This window comes from Silene latifolia, chromosome 1 (genome assembly GCF_048544455.1).
Source record: "Silene latifolia isolate original U9 population chromosome 1, ASM4854445v1, whole genome shotgun sequence".
NCBI classification, from domain to species: domain Eukaryota; kingdom Viridiplantae; phylum Streptophyta; class Magnoliopsida; order Caryophyllales; family Caryophyllaceae; genus Silene; species Silene latifolia.
Genome location: NC_133526.1, coordinates 68,179,864 through 68,184,935, shown reverse-complemented (window position 1 = coordinate 68,184,935; position 5,072 = coordinate 68,179,864). Strand labels below are relative to the sequence as shown.

The 5,072-nt window shown below is 38.1% G+C and overlaps 1 non-coding gene across 1 annotated transcript; it reads right to left on the bottom strand.

Moving 5' to 3' along the window:
• Positions 1-4,656: 4,656 nt before the first annotated feature.
• LOC141618924 (small nucleolar RNA R71) lies at positions 4,657-4,763 on the bottom strand. Its single transcript, XR_012531532.1, has one exon. It is a non-coding gene; the product is annotated as a small nucleolar RNA R71 (small nucleolar RNA).
• Between the last annotated feature and the right edge of the window lie 309 nt (positions 4,764-5,072).

Sequence of the window (5,072 nt, the reverse complement as noted above, 5' to 3'; positions counted from 1 at the left end):
TGGGAACAAGGCTAATTCGGGGACTAAATATGCTCTAATTATGGTCACATTAGGCTTCATTTAATTCTTTCTTCAACATATCAATGTTCACATCAAAAGACACACCCTCATACTCACAAAGGCTAAGAGTATTTGCGTACTCAACCTCGTGTCTTCCTCATCAAATACCACATTTTCATACTCACAAGAGCTCAAAGAGATTGGCTCTTCCCATTTCTCATCTTCCATATCAAAGGTCACTACTTCAAATTCACATTCATGATCAATGTTTAAGGGTTGGTGGGGAGTGGTTGCTTGGGATTCTTTCATTTGGGCAATTTGAATCTCCAACTCCTCACCTTGGGTAACAATGCCTTGAAGAACATTGTCTCTTTTTTGGCTTTCCTCTAGCATTTGTTTGAAGAAGTTTTGTTGATCTCCCATCATTTGGAGAATCGCATTTTGAATGGGTTCATCTTCTTGTTGTGGGTGGGTGTGAAAGTGGTTGTATTGTGGCAATTGAAATTCATTATGAAGTGGGCATTGGGTGGGTGGTTGTTGTGGATATTGGATGTGGGGATTTTGGTGGGAAAATTTGGGGTAGTAGTTAGGATTTTCATTGTATGAGTAGTAAGGTAGGTTTGTGTTGACTTGCTCCTCAAACTCCCCATACCCATAGTCATACTCAAAAGATCCACCACATACTCCATATGTCAAGTCTTGGGTCATCATCATAACCAAGATAAAGATACAACTACAAAAATGGAAACTACAATAAAATGGTAAAAATGAACATTGAGGAACAAGTTCCTCAAGGTTAAAGCACAATTAAAATATACAACTAAACAAGAACTTAATCACATAACACCGTCCCCAGCAACGGCGCCATTTTGATCGGTCGAGATTGTCGTCGGGTCTCCCAATCAAACACATTTATATTCTCAACAAACAACTAGTTATTTGTTAAGTCGAGGTCGATCCATGGGACGGTGTGCTTTGGGTTCTAAGTCTATCTATCTCAATTTATGCGAGTGTCACAATTGATTGGGTTTATAGGTGTGTTCTAAACTAATGAAAGCAATAACGTAAAACAAGCAATTAAAGGAAGGATGTAAACAAATGACTAAAAATGCTAGGATATCATGGGTTCATAAGGGATTTATGGGAGTTGATCATACAAACATGTTCTCTACTAGATGCAAGCACTTTTTGTCGTGATGGGATCGAGCTAGTGTATATCTTACAATCCCTAAGAAGGTTTGGGTCCCGGAGCCGAATCGATTAGATTGTATAACACCTACAAGTCGACTTAATCCTTCCTATTCAACTATATGCATGGTCTAATGAGACTCGAGTTGGTTTATGTCTTACAAGTCTCATTGAAAAGATAAGAGATGGGTAAAATGCAATGATTCATAGGCTTAGCATTTCATCAAACATAACATGTGCATAAGTTGAAATCACAACAAGCAAGCAAATTAATTATGAAAACATATTAGATTTAAGCATGAATCATTCCCCATGTTTGTTTCCCTTAATTCCCCATTAATCCTAGCTAAAAGACTACTCACTCATTATCATGGGAAACATGTTAATAAGGTTGTCAATCATACTAACAAAGCCAAACATGATGAATAAATGATGTGATTAACAATAATTAAACAAGAGTAAAAGAGATTATACCTATGAAGATGATTCCAAATAATAAAGCAAAGAATAAAAGAAGAGAACTTGATTGATTGATGAAGAGTTGTCAATTCTCCAATAATAACCCAAATAATCTTCAATTACCCAATAATAATAAACTTGAACAATGATTAAGGAAAGATTAATGTGTAATTTTGTGGAAAGATTAAAGGATAATCTATTCTAATCTCCTCCTAATCTAATCTAAGAGAGCTTTCTACTATCTAATGTAACTTGGTCTAAGCTAAGAATTGTTGCCTCCATAAGAGGGCTTTCTTTCTTGATTATTACAAATGGAGTATATATAGTGATGCATCATTAGGTGAAGTAAGGATAAATTAGTAATTAACAATGCTAAGTTCTAAAGTAGGGAAATGCAAGTATCCTCAAGGAGATGAGCATATCGTGCTGAAGGTGTCACTATCCGCTTGTATCAAGGAGGGAGACGCTTGGACTATGGGCAGGGGAGATGAGCGGATCATTGATCGGGACGCTCGGATTCTATGAGGGGGCGACGAGCGTCTTCTTGCTAGGACGCTGATGTGACCATAATTAGAGCATATTTAGTTCCCGAATTAGCCTTGTTCCCATGCTTTTTAGTACATATTTGGGTCATTTATTGTCTTTAGTTCTTTGTTTTGCATATTCTTTGAGGTTTTGTGCCCTTGGTAGGAAAGGAGTAAAAACCTTGCATTTTCATGGCAAAACGAGACTAAATTGATTGAATTCAATGACCAAGCATCAAGGAGAGACAAGATTAGAAGTCCTTTGTAAATACTATAGTAGATGGGCAATGATGAGAAAAGATCCTTGCATCCCCGAGGAAATCCCCAAGGATTTTATGAAGAAAAGGGAAGAAAAGAAGAAGAAATGAGACTGTACAGCAATCCGTGCGGATTGTCCTGAAGACGCCCGTCCTCCACCTTCACAATCCGTGCGTCTTCACCACAAGACGCCCGAGCAGCAACACCAGAGGACGCCCGTCTTCACCCCAAGACACCCGGGCAGAGACCCTCGAATCCGGCCGTCCCGTGCTAAAGACGCACGGATTCCAAGGCAGCACAACTTCGTCTTCTTCAAAGCTTCAAAGAAAGATGCCCATCCTTCCAAAAATACTGGCGTTTCCTTAAGTAGGGACTTAATCGTCATTTAAGCCCTTAGTTAACCCTAATTCCTACACCTAATCCCCACTATAAATACCCCATTAGTCTAATTAGAAGAGTATGTTCTTCTTAGCAATCTTTAGTGTAGTTAATATCAATCAAATCTCTCTTTAATATTGTAACCAACAATTAATCAAGTTTTAATACAAGTTTTATTTCCTTAATCTCTCTTTTTTTCATCCTTTATTTTGGGTAATTGAAGATTATTTGGGTTATTATTGGGAGATTGATAACCTCTCAATCAAGCATCAAGTACTTCTTTTATTCTTTGCTTTATTATTGGAATCATTAGTAGGTATAATTCTCTTAATCCCTTCTTAATTATTGTTAATTACTTTCATTTATTCATCATGTTTCACTTTGTTGGTATGATTGACAACCTTGCTAGCATGTTCAACATGATAATGAGTGAGTAGTCACTTAGCTAGGGTTAATGGGTAATTAGGAGAAACCAACATGGGGAATGATTCATTCTTAAATTAATATGCTTTCATGGTTTATTTGCTTTCTTGTTATGATCTCAACTCATGCACATGTTATGTTTGATGAAATGCGAGCCTATGAATCCTTGCATTTTTTACCCATCACCTATCTTTTCAATGAGACTTGTAAGACATAAACCAACTCGAGTCTCATTAGACCATGCATGTTGTTGAGTAGGGAAGACTAAGTCGACTTGTAGGTGTTGTACAATCTAATCGATTCGGCTCCGGGACCCAAACTTTCCTAGGATTGTAAGATATAAACCAACTCAATCCATCACAACAATAATTGCTTGCTTATAATTTGAGAACATGTTTGTATGATCAATTCCCATGAATCCCCTATGACCCCATGATACCCTAGTGCTTTTTATCAATTGTTTACAACCCTTTTAATTCATCTTGCTTGTTTACTTTCATTGCTATTTAGTTTCGTGACCTTCTACATCAACCCAAATTGTGACACCCCTAAGACACCACTAGTTGCAATAGAAATCTCATCTCAATTCCCGTCCCTTGGGATCCGACCTTTACTTGCCTCTTTACTAATTGTAGAGTTGTTTGTGAAGTTATAAATTGTGTTTTGGTCTAGGTGCTCCTAGCGACAAGTTACCGAAAAGATATAGTTACCGACCAAAAATGGCGCCGTTGCCGGGGACGGTGTTAACTTGATTTAGATTTTCTTATATTGTTATTAGTTGTGTCTTTCTTTGCCTTGGGGAAGTAAAACTCCTCAAGGTTTGTTCTAATTGTTTTCGAGTTGTTTGATATTTTGCATGTCTAGAAGGTTACAAGGTGACTTGTTACCCTTTGATCGTGAAATTGAAAGAACTTTGACAACCAATAGAAGACTTGCTAGGAGAACTTTGAGAGGTGTTAGTGAGGTTATTCAACCAACTATTGAGTTCATCAACCCTTTTGCAAGAGAAGGTGAGGAGAACCCAACACAAAATACAACACAAAATCAACCCATAATGCCTAAGTTTTCATCACATTCCGTACCCACCGAGGAGAACCTACCCAATGGTACTCCCACACCACAACATCTAACCGGAAATTTCATTGCCAAATCTGCATTTATCCAATTAGTCGAAAGAAGCCAATTTGGGGGGATGCCTAGTGAAGACCCTCACTCTCATATGGAGGCTTTTTGCGATTATTGTGATGCGATTTCTCAAACCGGTGTAACTCAAGACCAAATTCGATGGGTCTTATTTCCTTTTTCTCTAATTGGTACCGCGAAACAATGGTTGAAAAGCCTTGATAAGGCTACTCTCGGAATTGATTCTTGGAAGAAGTTGGCTCTAGCTTTCTACAAAAAGTTCTATCCACCGGAAAAGACTAACATGCTAAGAGCTCAAATTACGGGCTTTAAGCAAAGGGATTAAGAATCTTTGTATGAAGCTTGGGAGCGATTCAAAGGAATTTGTCGCTCATGTCCTCACCATGGACTTAGCAAGTGGTTCTTGGTACAACAATTTTGGAACGGTCTATATGAAGATTCAAGGAACATTCTCAACATGGGATCAAATGGAATGTTCACCGAAGTTGATGACAATCAAACTTGGAACAAAATTGAGGAAATGGCGGTCCATAAATCACAATATAGTAGACCTCGCAAGGCTACTAGAGGAGGAAAGCATGAAGTGGACTCCGTTACTCAATTGGGTGCTCAACTTAGTGCTCACATTGATACCATCAATTTGAAGTTTGAAAAAGCTATGGCTAGACTTGAAGAAGCCTCAAAATCACCAAAGCATCA